Source organism: Odontomachus brunneus, unplaced genomic scaffold (genome assembly GCF_010583005.1).
Source record: "Odontomachus brunneus isolate Ranch 3 - 2012 unplaced genomic scaffold, Obru_v1 Obru_scaffold_152, whole genome shotgun sequence".
Taxonomy (NCBI): domain Eukaryota; kingdom Metazoa; phylum Arthropoda; class Insecta; order Hymenoptera; family Formicidae; genus Odontomachus; species Odontomachus brunneus.
This window is the reverse complement of record NW_022639602.1, coordinates 264,954-283,260: the sequence shown is the minus strand read 5'-3', so window position 1 is coordinate 283,260 and position 18,307 is coordinate 264,954. Positions and strand designations below refer to the sequence as shown.

Sequence of the window (18,307 nt, the reverse complement as noted above, 5' to 3'; positions counted from 1 at the left end):
TTTTTTATCATTTTCATACAATAAACGTGTATTTTCTATACAAAAATTCCGGTTTCATATTTATATACCTGGCACATATACCGCGAGGAGAAACGAAAAGATTACTTACAAATGACGTCTTCACGATACGTCCCGGAGATAGCATATCGCTGTTCTCGACACTCCCGAGACTTATGAACGTGCGAGACTCACTTTCAACGGATAAAAAACGCGAGAAACGCGGAGCGATGTGGATCGATGTGTGCCCATGGCTGCTGCTTGGCGCGAAAAGATCGAGCATTTCGCGCGATTCATTACCGACGCCTAGATTAAATAATCACGATGACAACCTCGTAATGCGAAATGAACGCGATTGATCTAGAATGATTAACAACTCGAGCGAGTGGTTAAGGCGTCTGCCGTAATTCAGTTGCATTGCCGCTATACCATTCACTAAATTGATAATCACTAGAAAATTTCGATCAGCCGTGTCCGTTTCTAGCTGATCGTTTTTCATGACTGTTGATTTATCCGACAAGCGGGAATGTGACAAAACAAAAGTGACATTTTGACAGCTTGACGTTTCATACATATGTATTTTCATCAAAAGGTTATCCGCTCACGTGTAATGTACAATCAGTAGAAGAAGAGTAAGAATGTTAAAAAAAGACGAATAAAAAGTTAATATATAAAATTATAATTATTAAATTATTATTAACACGTATGTACGAAACGTCAAACTGTCAAAATGTCACTTTGACATGTCTGTTTTGACACACTCTCGGATTGTGCTTGCCGGATGAATTAACAATCATGAAAAACGATCAGGTAGAAACGGACACGGCTGGTCAAAACTTTCTAGTGACTATTGATTTGATGAATGGTATAGCATCAATGCAACTGAGTGTACAGATCGCGTCGTTGTAGACGTGCGACCTCGTTCGCATCACTGGCGCGCTCTCACATTCATGCACTTTTGGCACTTTCGGCGCGCTAATGAACTTTTGGTGTACGTGATTGACAGCGCGCGCGTCTGCGATCTTTTCATGCCGAGCAACTGCCAAGGACACAATGCTCCGTATTCCATACGTCTTTCGCTTGGGTCCTGTGAGTCTCCTGCGGAAATAAGTATTAGAGTGCCAAAAACAACGACGTGCGGTCATCAGGACATATCGTAAGTACATTATTACGGAATAATCTCCTCCCTTCTCGACACATACAGCTAAAGTGACCAGACATCCCGATTTTTCACCCTTTGTCCCGAATTTTTTCGAGTGCTATTCGGGACACCGAATTTGTGATCATTTTCAATGATCGTCAAATAATTTTCGGATCTATTTATCCCCCTCCCCCCGTTTCACACATTTATGAAGTGTCCCGAATTCAGGATTGGGAAATTTGGTTACCTTAAGAATACATGTAGGGGAGAATTGCTGAAATCGTCTTCTAAATCGTATCTGATTTTTTAAAATGTATGTAGATACGCACAAGATAAGATATAATCTGAAAATTTTTTGTTTATATTTTTCATATTCTTTTTCATTACTCATTTATTTTTCGTTTTCACTATTATATGTCCATATTCAATAAAGAAATTAATGAGATATACGATTTAGAAAACCGGTACGATTTCGGTAACTTTCCCCTATGCAAAATGGACAATAATAAATCCGAAAAAATGGTTTTCTAAACTTCATGAAAAAGATTGGAAAAAATGTTGTATTAAAAATTACGTTAAAATTATATTCCTTTCTACAGTGCTTTTGTAAAAATGATCCAAACTGCAATTTTAATGTATATTATTATACATAAAAAAAAGGATATTCTTGTTTGGAAAATATTTTTATTTTTGACGTATTAATCTTCAAATCAGATTACATAACGTTAAACGAAGTCAAGTTACTTGTAAGAGTATATATGCATGATTCAAAGAAAAATCTGTCATTATTCAAAATTAATCTTCATTAATGGAAAGTAACAAATATTAATCAAGAATATAATGTTTTTAAATAGCGGAAGGATATATAATTATCATCAAAATAATCATATCATGTTTCTTATGAATCTATTATAATATTTAAATAAAATTATAATTTAATATAATTTGATATACATATCCAAAACTTTAAAATTTTATTATGTCGTTATGTATATATTATATATATAATTACACTATATCGTTGCTTATATACGAAGTAATTACTGTTAATTTGAATGTATTAGTTTTAAGTAGGTCCTAATTTTTTTGTGTAGAAATAGTAAATTTACGATCTACTTAGTACATATGATAAAAGAAACATTGAAATAATTATACTAATTTTTTTTTCGAGAATTCTACAATAATTTTAGAGTAAAACGTACACAAGATTTTTAAATAAATATATAGTTCGGTTCATAATTCGCTGTATTCCAACATTACAAAAGCTTTGCAGTAATTTTTAATACAACGTTTTCTCCGTGTGCGTTACTTCATAAATATGTGTTGTGCACGCGGTAATGTACTAACTTTTTAGAAGTAATTCCTCACCCTGTAAAGGAATGTTCATTACACACATAAAGTCTTTTATATGATTTGTATGAATGCGGGAAGAAGAGTGAGACAAGTTCATTAATGAATTTGAAGTTTTGCAGAGATTCTAAACAAGTTGGAAAATTTATGTCACGTTACAATTGATGCTATTTATTATCGCGTTTATGTATTACCAATACAAATAAATAGTACAGTCGCATTACCGGGTGACAGTAATGCATTACGAAGACGTCACGCGTGCGGCAGGGAAAATATCGGAATCGCTAATTTGCGTAAAACGTAGGCACGCCGCAGCCGGAAGTTCGCTAATAATCCGCGTTTAAATTTGCACGAGACAAATTGATTAATTTGACACCGACAGACTATTTATGTCCGTCCAAATGTGGATCACGAGGTATAAGGGCGTATAACTGCGGGCAATTCACAATATGAGCGCTAAAAATAATTTATCAGCAGTCAATTACACGGCTGCGCTATTCTGCGGTAATCGAACAAACCGACTCAATTGTTAATACGGCCAAGAAAATTTAATTAGGCCGTCGTAATTATCGTCCTTGTCATCCATTATTCATCCTTCAATGGATCTATTATAGTGCTTGGCGCATCATAAAAGCCAAGGTTGCTCAGTTGTATATTTTTACATAAACATAATAATACGCTCGCGTCACTCTGCGATGTGCACACACACACACACACACATGTATAATAATATGTGAAGCAAAATTGATTATACAGCACAAGGTGAGAGTATGAAAACAAAGGAAGCAAAACGTTTGCAAGCGTGTTCATATTTGGAATATCTTTTCAAAGTATACGCTACAGTACGCGCGAGTGCAAAAATGTTGGTTGCCAATTAAAATCGATTTTTTTTTTGTCCAAGCAATTCCCCCCACAAAATTGTTCCCCTGGCAAAATATGTAACTTGTTTCCAATTTATCATCCTTTTTCCCGTGGCACGTGAGCGCGAGCGCGCGCGGAAATGAAGCCATATGAAAATCTATGTTTCTTCATTGCGTTGATTGTGCGCGGAAGTGTGTTCCAGAGAGGGTTTAATGTTTCTCGTTTCAAACTCCCTGGCATATAATACGTCCTTAGGAGCGGCGCATTTCAAGTAACATGTATATGAAGAGGGATTCATAAAGTCTGTAGGTCGGGCGCTCGTGTATGTGGGAGAGAGCACGTTCCACGGGTTATCCCGGCGCGTTTTCTTATAAAAGCTCGACTATAGACCTTGGAAGACGAAGGGTTGGCACGGGTTTCGGGTACCGACTGGATTGTCTACTGAGCGCACAATGAACCTCGAGAGACGAGAGATACCTCTCTTGGAAAGGCATCTCACTCGTTCGCCACGAATCGAGTAGATTCGCCTAGCTAGCAGCGAGCACGCTGCTCTTCCGCATTCCGCGCGAATTAATCGGCGAATTTGCCGAGACTCCATGCTGATTTTTTTATCAAAACGCAAATCAATTTGAAACATTGGGAATATAACACGCACACGAGTATGTAACAAATTTAACAAATCCTTGACGTAAAAATGACGTAACTTTTACTCGCACTGAGAATCTTAAAATAGTTATTTCATAAACAATTTTTTCAGGATAGTTTCATAAACTATTCTTTTCAAACTTTAACAGTATGTGTTAATCAAAATATGGTCGATATGTATGTGCAATTAGAAAAAGATAGACTATGCCGAAGCTGAGATAGTTGAAGTCAAAATTGCTACTATATATATACAGGGTGTCCCGAAACTACCGCATGTTATTTTAATGGCTTTAGGACATTTTAGGCTTTAGATTCTTTAGGAGATTTTAAAACGAAAACTTTGATATAAAAATGTCAAGGTTATAATAGTTTTCAAACGGGAAGCGATTATATTTCACCAATAACAGGGCTGAGATTTCGCGCGTTCAGACACGTCGAAATGACAAGTGATAAAAGTGCTCCTATGAATGTCACTTTTTTTACAATATTATGATCATTGTATAAATTTACAATAACATTGTTATAATATGTTTTGCTACTTCTCTATGCATTGCATTAGTTATTTTTTATAATAATATGATTAATAGTTTATAGATAATATGATTAATATGATTAATAGACTATTATGAATAATAGTTGTAAGATATCTTAAATATGATTCCAGTAAAAATGACATATTTCAACTTAATCTGTCAAAGTGTCAATCAATTAATTATTATCATGAAGATGTTCGCTATTCTATACGGCGCGTGACACCTTTATTACTTGTCATTGCGGCGTGTTATTGGTGAAATATAATCGCTTCTCGCCCCATTTTTGTATGAAAGTTTTCGTTTCAAAATGTTCTAAAGAATATGCCATTAAAATAATATCCGGTAGTTTTGGGATATTGGGTGTATATATATATATAAGCTCCACTTCTAATATTTATATTTCAACATTCACTACTGCTTTTTTGCGAGATACTACTTGAATGAGTAAGATACTCATTTCTATCTTAATCATATTATTAAAGATAGTGATAAATCATTTATTAATTGTATATTAATTGTTTAAAGTTTTCTTTGAAGCCAGTATATTAATTGTTTAAAGTTTTCTTTGACTAAAATAATCGGCAAATCAATAATTAAAATTATTCAGTTGTCACATTGAAAATCACAAATAATTTCATCGATTGATAGAATTCATTATTAACTAGACTTTGATGCGATCCATTATATAAGATAATCGATTAATAATTAATAATTAATTTCATCAATAAACTAAATTATTCGTGATTGCATTATGCGTGATACGACAATCAATTGATTTTGATTACTAATTGCCGTTTATTTTAGTAAAAGAAAACATTAGTCGATTAATAGCCAATATTGTTTACTACACGTAAAAAAACCTCAGTTGATGCAACCGAATAGGAACTAATTGAAAATTAAGTGATCAGAAGCGATATCACTGTTATGAAAACTAATATTTCTGTTGTCGCAACCAAGAATATTTAGCGATATTAGAATTCGGTTGAGGCAACTAAGAAGAATTGACTATACAGAAGCCTCATAAAGGAATTTTTCTGTTGCTACAGCCGAGTTTTCGTCTGATCCCTGAGCAATCGAAAATTTGGTTGCACCAATGGAATTGTTTTTCCTTGTACTTACTTATTTATTAAGTAAAAAGAGCATTTTATGTTAAAAATTGCTATAGAATTTTGTAAACAAGGAATACGTCGGCATTCTGCAGTATTTTTTTTTTTTCTATTTCATACACGCTATTTATACTTTAGAGACCGAAACACTATTAAAAAATTTGCTATGTCCTTAGTGAAATTTATTTTGTTCCTTAGCAAAATAGACTTTGTGTCAGCAGCCTATTCCTGCGTTATTAGAAATATAGTTTTGTAAATTTATTTTGTAATTTTTATTATATATATATATATATATATATATATATATATATATATATATATAATATAGCAAATTTGTTAGGTACACTCAATTGTTGGTACCTTTATTACTTTGGAGCAATCGCACAACTGTATTAATTTTATTTCCTTTTTTTTGATTTGTTAGTTTTGTATTTGTATCACAAAGAAAAAAAATTATTTTTTCCATTTACTTTATTAAATAAATAACCAAATATATAAACAAAATCGAGAATAATTTATATTGGGAAAAACTTTAACATTTTCTTCATGTAGTGTTATTATTAAAGGTGTAATCTATAACTATATTATATTATAGATTATCACAACCTTTTATAGGGTTAAGGCTTTCAGTATGAGTGAAAGTTATTCACGCTACCTTTCCAGGGTTAATAAAACCCCGACAGATCGTCGAGCAGATAGGTCATATAAACGTGTCTTTAATCGATGCTATATCCGCGAATTGTCATCCGGTTTATCGGCCTGCAATTTCAGAAAGGCATTTAGCCGAAAGAGTCGCCAGGAAGAGTCAGTCTCTCTCGAATTTCGACGAACTCATATCCAGCGAAACCCCGCAACCTATGCACCATGTATGCAAGGGGTATTCGCGGGTTGCGCGGGAGAGCAGGAGGAGGAAGGAAGGAGGAGGGAAATTGCACTACCGAAAACACACGTACGCCGAAGAGACAAACGATATTTCGATACCGCCGCGACATCCTAATTCGCTTTTCAGATCCGCCTTATGCGCGGAATCCCCGCGCCGTTGTCGTAGGATCCGCAAAGTTAGTTTTACGCTCACCGCCGCCGCGATGCAATCACTGGGAAACAGTGAAATATCACGAGCAAGTATACGACGTACGCATCGCGTACGATATCTCCTATACGGGATATGACCTTATTTCCCTTATCTGGCGAAGCTCCCTCGGCTATCGCGAGTATCTCGCAAAAATAAGGAGTCATCGTTAACCACGAAACGCTCGAGATTAATCGCGGCTTTGGTTTGTGCGTGAAAACGAGGATTGCTCTGCCTCGCTCGACTTTGCCCGAATGGAAAAGCTGCACATTATTCTCTTGCACCCTTGAAATTTAAATTGATCCAACAGAAAAGTGCTTGCGTAGATTTTGCAAGATGTGTGGATAATAAGTAAATATGAGCTGTTTGCTCGTACAAATAACACAAGATCAACTATGCATTAGATTGGTACAAAAGATTTGTCATTTATCTATAATATTCTCATAGGAAGTTTGGATATTGAAAAGAATGTCTTTGTTAGACGTCTAAAACAATATCGAGTCAATGTAGTTCGTTTTTATCAACCGACTTCAAAAGGAAGCTCAATTTGTTTTGTATATATGTTTATTTGTAGGTATGTTTCCTCATAAGTCAAAAACCGCTAGAGACATTGAGATGAAATATTTTGCAATTTGTTCAGTGTATGTGTATATGTATGTGTGTATTTCTTATGTATGTGTGTGTTGTCTATATAGTTCACATAGATTACGAGGATGCTGAAGCTGAAAATTTTACCGATAGAATACTGACATTTTTCTGCAAAGTTTACGCCGTATTGGTTACACAGAATTACAAATGTTTTTATGCAATGAAAGTACGTGCAAAAATAAATAGGATATGGTCATCGAATATGGTAAAAAAGCAACACACATTCATGTAAGTTAACATAATCATGCTTTTTTGTATTTCTTGTATATATAGAACTTACATGAATGTGCGTTGCTTTGTTTTACCATATTCGACGGAAAACCTATCTATATATGTGTAAAAATCTTTCTGCAAACTTTTTCGATATTCTTAAGCCTTCAAATGTAGATGCAAAAGTAGAGTAATGTTCTTCAAAATTTTTGTTTGGAGCAGCCACACTTTCGGTATGTACAAGCTGCGAAACTTTTGGATTACGCAAATATTACGCTAATTAATAGCTTGAGATTTTACGTTAAACATTTTTTGTTCGTTTTCGTCACATATCGAGCAACGCTCCTATTTATTTTTGCACGTACTTTTATTGCGTAAAAATATTTGTAATTCTGTGTAACCAATACGATGTAAACTTTGCAGAAAAATATCAGTATTCTGTCGATAAAGTTTTCAGCTTCAGCATCCCCTTAATACTATTATCCAATTTGTTAAGGTTATCTAAAAATTAGGTAATTCCGTTACTATCTTGAACCGACTTCAAATAAATCTTAAATAAATTTTTAATAAATAATTAAAAGATACAAAATAAACTAAATAAAAAATAATCGTCGTCTTTGAAAACCTCAAAAATCCTAAAAAATAAAAAATAATTTTAATTTAATATTGTTATGTACTTATACAATTCTATCCTAATATTTTAATAATAATAGAAGTTATCACGAAGAAAACAAATTAGATAGGGGTAACTATATAACTGTAGGGACAAAAATAATAAAAAAAGATACCCTGAAATAAAATACTTTAAAATATATTTGTAAAATGTATTTCACAGAAATAAATTTTATATCTCTCCCATAAATAAATTTCTAGATATTTTCTTTCAGTGTATGATTATTGATTTAAGAGAAAAAAAATAAGAACTCAATAACAATGATATCAATTAAATAATAGGAAAAAGGGCTAATTCGAGTTTAAGCACAGGATTAATAGTGCTATGTACCATATAGGTAAAACCTTCCTTGTGTTAGGAAATAGAGCAATATTTATTGAACATGAATACTCAATATAAATAATCAAACGTTTCAGCTCAATCATGAATCCTCTTCAGTGATATAAAAAAACTCAAGGTTTACAAAACGAACGCATTACAAGTAAAAGAATTAATTAAAGACCTTAATAAAATGACATGAATATTATTCGCAGTATTATAGCTGACAAGACCGTTACCCGACTAATATTAAGAAGTTCAAATTAATACTAGGAAGTAGCCATAACTATAAAAAAACCATAAAATAAAATAAAAATAGGTAAAATTAAAATATAATAAATAATTAAAACGGTCAATATAAATTACCTTTGTTGAGCTCAGCTAAAAGTGAAACGATCCTGTCAACGATAACATCGCCACGTCTAAGTAAAAGCGATAATAATAGATTTATATACACGAGCATTAACATTGCGGCGACAACTCTTGGAAGAGAAGGAAACAAACAAATTTTTGCATGAGGAACGTTATTACTTAAAACGCCTGATATCAGAAATGATTTACATTAAATTTCAAAAGCATGGACTTAACTCTCAAAAGGACACAGAATATTTGGGCAACAGCTACTGCGGCTTATTATGAAAATAAAACTTTGTTTGTTTAGCACTATTAATAGCACTATTAATCCTGTGCTTGAACTCGAATTAGCCCTTTTTCATATTATTTAATTATTGATTTGATCAGTCAGATCAGATTTTCACATCGAGTATTAACACCATTAAGATATTACAGTATGAATATAGGTACACAGAAATATTAATTCAAAATTATTTAATGCTTTTCAGGATTTTTGAGGTTTATAAAGGCAGTCTATCTTTTTTTTAATTTGCTTCACTCGTGAAAATTATTATTTTTTGATATTAGATATAATATAATTTTCTATTTTATTTAACAAACAACTCTCTTTCCATCCCTTTAGCACTTATCTAAGATATATATCGTCATACTCATCGTTCGTACATTGCAGATTTCATTTTCGAGGAAATGATATCTTCACCAAGACGAAGCCGACCGTAGTCATTAATCTTAAAAAAAACAGGTTATTCAATTTCGCAAAATGTAATTTGTATTTTGACAAGAGAAACAAAGAGAGTTGGAGAGTGAGAGAGAGAGAGAAGAGAGAGAGAGAGAGAGAGGGGGAGGGAGGAAGAGAGAGCGCTTTTCCTATGAGTTCTTCCGCCCCGAACGCGCCATTAGTTTGTTCGATCGCGGATCAACCTTCCGCGAGCATCGCGCGCGGTTTACACCCGCGAGGAAAAAAGGAATAACCGTAAAAGCAAAGGTAAAGCACAGAATTGTCGAGGTTGACGCGCGATCAGTGGTTCCCAGACTATCCGGTACACCGCCACACGTCTTCCGAGACGAGCGCGAAACGAGCCGCGAGGTCGCGATAACAAGGAGCCTCTGGCAAGCTTGCAAGCTTTACGCGCGACCGACGACGGCTTCCGGTTGTCGGGGGCAGAATGACATCCGGAATAAAAGTGTCGGTCTGTAACCGTAAGGAGACAGTCGCGCCTCAGGTATGTAGCAATGTCACCGCGGTGCCAGCGCTCGCGCCGTAAAAGTGTTCGCGCATTTTCCGGCGTCTCGCTGGACGCCATCGTGTTTTACGGACTCTGGCGGTTCACCTTCCCACTCGGTGACGAATTACAAGCCGCGCGAAACTCGTCGGTTTAATCGTCCAACAGTTACACCGCAGAGGAACGCGTAGTAGTGAAAGAGCATTCTGCGAAACTATCCTAAACGAAAATCTTTCCGTAACAAGAAATCTAATAAGGGGAAACATATGTGAAAGCATTACTTATATATATAGTTTAAATTATTAAATATTATTTAATATGTATGTGTGTAATATTATAAATATACCACAACAGAATATACACGGAAAAAAATAATTTGCTGACCCAGCAAATTCTCTGCTGGTCTAGCAAAATCTTTTCGTTATTATATAAACAGCAAAATTTTCGCTAAGAGTACTAATCACTATTTGCTGGATATAATTTGCTGAATCTACAAATTATTTTGCTATAAGAACCATGATGATGACTTATATAAGCAGTTGCAGTTTTGCTCCGATAGCAAATAAATATACTAAGAATACATTATTTTGCATCAATAGCAAATTCACGTGATTTTTAGGACAAATACACTCAACAAATTTTTTATATTCTGGCAACTTTTGCTCTAATAAAGAATAATTTGTAAAATTAATTACGTCAATTAAATTTTTTTCGTGTTACTACGAATATGCAGTAGCAACGATTTTGCTAAAAGAGCAAAATTATTTTTCTCCGTGTATGTATGCGTGAATGTTATATACTAATATACTTTATAAATTTGTAACTGAAATTTTCTTAGGTGCCATATGAAGGTTGAGAATCTATAAAAAATAACACATTTGAGAGATCTAAGAGATTATACAGATTGCAAAGAATATAAAATTTCTGTCTAAAATATTTTTCTTATATATAAGAAATTATTTGAATCAGATTTAATATTTGATCAAAAATTAATTGAAAAAATTTGATAAATTTCTCTTGTTTTGCAGCATTTAGTAGACTCCTGAACTCAAATTAATATAAAAGACGGAGTTTATTTATTTACTTATTAATAGATAAAACAGAATTATAATGTAATAGAATTGAAATTTAGCCGCAAATAATTTTTTGATTGCGAATAAAAAGAGTGGTTGTAAGTTTTTACTCCGCGAAAACGTGAATAAGGAGTTTTGACTGTACTTGCATCTCTCGAACACGGTTGTGTACTGTAATGAGCCTCTCCGAAATTCTAATATCGTAGCCGAAGATATTGCAATATCGTGCGATGGCTGAGAACCATTTTTCTCCACGACAACGTTAGTGATAATGTTACTTTGCGAACGTAACAAATATCGTACGAATCTCTTCCCCGCCTGGAGAAAAAAGAGCCCCTGAGCATTACTCAAAACTAGCCGGAGGAGTTTACGAGATTTTGGCAGAACATATACCCGCCTCTCTATCTCAAACGTGTCGCTTGGTGCTGTCCGAAGGAAGATAACACGGCTCTATACAAACCAAATATCGGTGCGGAGCGTATTTCGCGATACTTCCGCCGACATTCGCGCGACTGGAACGTATTTTTAATAAAAATCCCGGCTAGTTCCCAAGGATATTTCTATAAACTTTTGCGATATACATATAAACACACGCACGCATACACACGTGGTTGTTCACGTTCGTTGAATCGCTCCAAAATGGCGCAAAAGTTCGCCCGCGGAAATCGCCTCGGACTTCGAAATAGAACTTCCATAAGTACGTTTCCGTAACGGTGATATGTGGTTACGCGGCAGATATTTTTCTCTTACTCTCTCTCTCTCTCTCTCTCTCTCTCTCTCTCTCTCTCTTTTTCCCGCGGAGGCCCGCGCGCGCGATGAGATTCACGGCGGATACTTTTCCGCTCCGCGTTATACCTCGGCTTCCCGTGAGATTGCGATTACTCCGCGAGACAGCGGAATTTACGAAGTGCGTCGGCCAATTTACATGTACTTTGCGGCGCCGCCAGACACACGCTGCTGCCCGCAGCAAGGCCGCGCGGGTGTAGCACCCTCCCACCCTCTCCGCGAAACGTAATCGGCGTGTAGGGATGATTCAACGACGTTAGGAAACGCGAGTGCATTCGCGACAACGGCCGCGGGTGCATTCTAACGTCACGTGGCGAGATGCTAACGGCGTTATGTGGCACACACGGCTCGTTTCTGCGCGCAGTGCGCGCTATTCTCACGAGAAGTGCGCGCCCCTAACGTTTTCCTTTCCACGCGCGGCCCACTTAGGAAACGTAAAATCTTATTTCCTCGAGAGGTACGAGACCGCGACGCAGCTGCGCCGCTGAAGCCAGAAAGAAGCCACATAGACAGGTGCACGTAAATTTAGTAGCGACTTTATACTAGTCGATTTGGTAATGGTTGCGTACCTTACGGGAGGTGCTTCATATGGCACTCATATTTATCACGTATATTGAGGAATTGGAAATGTGGAAAGAATGATCAAAATTTGCTCTAAATAGTATGCAAAATGTAATGTAAAAATCTAAGTTACTTTTAGATACATTTGTTGCATCAATAGAATAAAAAATTCACGTTATTGTACGATGTAAAGAGTTTGACCAGGTTTCGATCCCTTTTCCATGGGATTTTGTGAAACTTTGAATATTTTAAGAAATTATATATCGATTTGTGAAGCTTAAGACGAGTATCGTCCTAATCAATAAAGACATGTATAATCTTTTGAACCGTTTATATCTCAAACGATTACGAGAATAATATTGAGACTATTCTTAATGTACTAAATATAAACTTCAAATTGGTGCATCATCAATTAGAATATTTAAAGTTTTTGAAAAAGAGGTAAAAAAAATACTCGTATATAGATGCTTGATTGAATTCATTAATGATTAATTCGATACTGTGTACTTATCTCATAAACGTAATTAAAGGAAATTGTGAAGTTTCCATCCGATCGATTGTTTCACGTCGTGATAATCATGAAAGTTTATCTGGCTGAAAACTGAAAGGTGAATTTACTTCAGCTAAAATTTCACTCTAAGACATTTATAGAGCACTCTCCAAACTTTTGGAGTGAAATCGTATTTAAAACGAAACAATAGAGTGAAAATACTGCTACTTGAAGTCACAAGAGTGACTGCTTTTATTCAAGCTTAGAGCAGATTCTGACTTCTGACTTTCAACGAATATCTCAATCGATTAGAAATTTTAGAATATGGGTTATCGATCAGAGTATATATGTTCTTGCGACGGTAGAGTATAGTTAGATAATTAAAGGTTGCTATCTGAGAAGATAAACAAATATACGTGAATTTGACAGCAACTTTATTAGTCGATTTGTAAAGATTGCGTCTTTTATGAGTGGTTCGTGCGGCATTCATATTTTTATCACACAGAATGATGAAATACGAAAAAATGATCACAATTTAATTAGAATAATATATATGTTATATAAAATGTAATATGAAAATATTGTAATTTTTAATAAATTTGTAGCTACATTAATACGAAAAAATTTACATACTATATAATATAAATTTAATGATTATAATTTAATAAACTGTATATATCTTATAAATGTAATTTAAAAAATTATAGAGTTTTCCTCATGATTGTCTCATATCATGATAATCATGAAAGTCTATCTGGGAAGCTTTAAGGGGTGGTTCTGGTTTAGAAACATAGGAAGTAATTACGAATTAAAAAAAACTAATGAAAAGATAGGATTTTGATTATAACATCATTTTAAATCTAAAAAATTATTTAAAATAGAATGAAATTATTTGTGGTGAGGGTTTTTCTATAGCGTGCGTGACGCCTTTGGACGCTTCTAACTGGCAGACATTACCATTTGTGTAATATTTTAAAATAAATGGGACAAGAAAGTTTAAAAATTATATTAAATGAACCGGAGAATGAAACTAAATCCTTTGGAAAAATTAGCAAAATTAATATTTCCCTGGGATATTAAATAGAAAAGAAAAAAAGGAAAAAATCGTAAATTCGAACAGCCGTTATTTTATTAAAATACGACTTTTCTTGTATATGTATAACAAAGGTTTACTCTCTAATAAATTTAATGCAGTTTTAACATTTTTCCGTTTCCATTTGTTTCAAATTATTAGACAAGTTGTAATTTTGTTCGCCAGTTCGCCAGTGCACATGGCACCGCGAAATACAAAAGAACCAGAACGGAATTTCAATATTTTAAAAATAATTTTGAACCAAACTTCAACTCACTTTGCTACAAATAGTGATAAGTGGCATAATCAAAAACCTATATTGATCTTTATTCATTTATTTGACAAAATTCTATAGAAACTTCCTATTTCTTAGCTATTTCTAAACCAGAATCTCATCTCTCTTTAATTATCGAATATTGGATAGGTCACACTTATAACCGACAGATATACACTTCGTCTTACCTTTATAGAACCTATATTTTAAACATTCAGCGTAATTTATATTTGAATACAGAAGAGAGATGTTTTACATATGCGGAGAAGGTAATTATATTAAATAAGCAAATTTAAACGCAGTCTCCCATTAAGTTTTCTTATCAATAACTCAAAACTTCGAATTTTTTATTTCGTACTTTCGATGATTAATTCTGATGATTAATACTGGAAAATTCTAATTATTATTCTTATCAGTCGACAGTAGCGAAGTCAGCTAACGAAACATAATATTTGTATCATTCCGATATTCCCTAAAGGTCATAAAGTATATATCTCTTTCTCTCTCTCTCTCTCTCTCTCTCTCTCTCTCTCTCTCTCTCTCTATCTCTCTCGCGATGGTATGATGGTCCGTTGAAAACGCACACGCGAAAACGCGAATCGAACGAACGCCATGTACTTTTTAAACTAATCTTTGCGCGCGTTCATATGTTGGGAATGTACGGTTCGGCTAGATATATGGGCGATGCCCTGTTTATTAATTATTACGCGAACCGGAACCCACGGCGAGCGAGCCATCAGGAGTCACATGTGGTTGGACGTAATTGAAGAGCTCAGAGCAGCGGAAAAGCATATCCCATTTTAACCATTCCGCTACCTACGACCAATAAAACTCGTTTGGAGCAGTCTCTTTCGAGACTTTAATATTTTAACCGAGTGACGTTAAAGCTAAAGAAGCGATCGCCATCGAGATCTCTCTGTAACACGTATGAAATATTCTCAAAATTTCTCATTCAAAATAAGTGAGAAAGAGTGAAAGTTTTCACTCAACTTAAAGGACTCTTTCTGACTCCGTGTGAATAAATGTGCTAATCGCATACAGTGAATATATCCTTACGACGATAGAATACAGTCTGATGATTAAAGATTACAATTGCACTTTTCCTCGATGTGCTTTGCAATGCATTTTGCATCCAATAGAAAAGTGTGTTTTCTAAGAAATAACTGAAAAACAAATTTTCTTCTTGGATATAAAATGTGTTACTAAACTTACCCAGCAAACATTTATTGCAACTTTTAATCTGACTGTACATCAAATTTATCCTTCAATCTCTAGTAAAAATATTCTCACGATGATTCAGGATAGGGAATTCACTCTATATAAGAGAAAAATCATTGAAACTTGAATAATTTGATGGTCACTCTACTTTTAGAGTGAAACTTCACTCCAGAAAATTCAGATAGATTTTCTGTAGATCAGAACTAGTTGGCAAAACCGATTATTTTTAGTATTTTTTAACAAGTTAAAAAATTAAGCAGACAAAATTTTTAAACATATCAAAGATAGCTTCCTCGTTTGCTTGATTCTAAAATCTATTAAAGAACAGTAGAAATAATCAATTTTGCCAACTTTGACCCCGATAGCCAAATAGCCCCGGCTTCTCCTATCATTCATAAGAAAAATCAAAATGCCGAAAAAGCGTTTCGAGATGGCGATCTCGTTACACTTCTCTCGACGAAAATGAAGAGGACTCGACTCCTCCTTCCCTCTGTAGCGCGGTAAGTTTTTTTTTTCAAATGAGCGCGCGTTCATGCTACAAAAATTTTACGATTTCCTCGAGATCTGTCCAGGCAATGCTTCAACTTGGTTAATTCTACTCTGCACAAATCTTTTTCGTAACTTTAAGGGAATGTAACTCGTTTGTCTTTCCTCCTCCTCTCTGGTTCTCTATTCGTAAAGAAAATCACACGCACGTAAAACTTTAATTTTTTTTTATCACAGACTTTTATGCGCGGGACGAAAGCAACTGCGAATTCGCGAGAGTTTTCTCATCGGCGAGGAGTTCGAAATCACCCGAGAACCAGTCCGCGCGTCGATTTAGCCGATTTGAAGAAGGGGAGAAGAAAATATCTCCGTGACGTCCATTTCCAGCATCGATTATCCGGGCGTTCACGCGCTCGTCGTTCTCGGAGGCCACGAATAAGTACTTATCACTCCCGCGGAAAGGGTGAAACTCTGCGGAAGGAGTTCCCGCCGCGCGATATGGAGCGTGAAATTTTGAAGAACGGGACGTTTGACCGCGCGGCGTGTGTTTCAGCGGGTCTAAGTCCCGTGGTCGTAAATCTCGCCGGAAAACCTCTCGCATGTACCGCGACACCGCCTCCTCTCTCCGTCGGCATGGCCGTAGCGCGACCCCGATGTCACATCATGCGTAATAAGCGGCGGCTCATTCGCGGGAACAACAGGAAGCTCCGCGACAGTCTTCCTGATTGGCGCTGAAACGCGACTTCAGGACGAGGAACGTCACGAGAGCGAACGGAGCGGGAAGAAATAGCCGTGACGTCACAGGACGCAAAGAGGGACAGTAACTTAAACATTCTTCGCGAACTGGAAAGAGTCGCGCAAAACTCTCCTGTGAGTTACCTAATGGCCGGACGAGGAGAGGAGAGGAGAACAGTGGCAGGGTGAGAGGCGGGTTGAGGAGCGAGGTAAAAGCAGGACATGGCTTTGCGGGTGCAAAGCGACAACACAGTTGTCCGATTTCTGCGACCCATTTCCGTTCGCGGCCGCCGTGTGAATAAAGGTGTTTATTTTTCGCGGAGCTTTCGGTGACGTTTTCTTTAGCCCTCTCGCTTCCTCCCTCTCTCTCTCTCTCTCTCTCTCTCTCTCTCTCTTTCTCTCTGCCTCTTTCAACCCAGCTCTGTACGTCGTCGTGGCGGCGTTTCGCATTGGCCCGTTCCTCGTGTGCGGTTGGCACTTGTGCATTCGAGTAGACACGTCATTCGAGTCGCGAGATCGAGCGCGCGGCTAACTCCTTTTGCCCTTTCGCCACCCTCGCGAACCATGACCGCGATTCTCCAACTTTCCAAGTCGATAGCGGGCGAAGGATCACGAGTACCGGCTTTCAAAGCTCGGTCGCATACGTCGGAGCAATGAAGGTGAACACGGAAGCATCTTACCTGATCTACAGCGTCGTTGGTGAGATCGTGGCCGGCGACGTTGTCGATCTCCGAGACGTCCTCTGTGATCGAGTGATCGCCGACCGTGCTGTTGTCGCTCACGACGAGGCCCAGCAGGCATATCTGTAAGCAGAACGCGACGTCGCTCGTAAATAGACTGGAGTTATTAGGGGTTCCGCGTTGGGGTGGTAGAATCTATTAAACATACAGCGCCGCTGGTCACATTCAACGAGAAATAGCGCGGCGCACCACGTGGCGATTTGTCCCGCCCGTTAAGATACAGCGCGCCTCGGCCCTTACGATAGATAACAATGGGATGTTGTGACCCCGTGGAAAATTAATGCCGAGGTTCGCCGACGAAGGGACGGCCCAGGCGACCCCTCGGCTTCGGCTGACGTAATGGCTGCGAGTGGCGTGCGAGGTCGGAAAGTCGAGTTTTACCCCTGAACGTCAACGTTGTTTTTCCACGGTTGTTTACGACCGCACGCGATGTACATACCAGGAAAATGGAAGGGAAACACCGCGGTACCGCGTTAACTTGCTGTTAACGTTAACTCAATTTAAATTCGAGTGTAAAGCGTGTCTTTAAAACCGTTGGAAAACGAAAGTGTTGTTGAGAACTTCGCATCTCTCTTTCTGCGACAGTACAGTCATAAAAAGGAAATGAGTACCGTTTTAGAGTTGTAGATAGGCGTGCATATTAACAATTATAGCCTGAAAGTCGTCTCAATTGAGATACTCAGGTTTGAATTTAGAATTAGATGAAAGTTTCTCGGTTGAATCGCGATTACATATATAAAGGTC

The 18,307-nt window shown here is 36.5% G+C and overlaps 1 protein-coding gene across 1 annotated transcript in view; it reads right to left on the bottom strand.

The window, feature by feature from the left end:
* Nucleotides 1-17,729, bottom strand: part of LOC116850689 (protein madd-4) — a 253,077-nt gene extending 235,348 nt beyond the window's left edge. Inside the window, exons 1-2 of the mRNA XM_032829286.1 lie at nt 17,712-17,729; nt 17,504-17,626 (exon numbers count right to left, since the gene is read on the bottom strand). The gene's annotated coding sequence lies outside the window, so the exon portion shown is untranslated. The remainder of the gene's footprint in view (nt 1-17,503; nt 17,627-17,711) is intronic.
* Between the last annotated feature and the right edge of the window lie 578 nt (nt 17,730-18,307).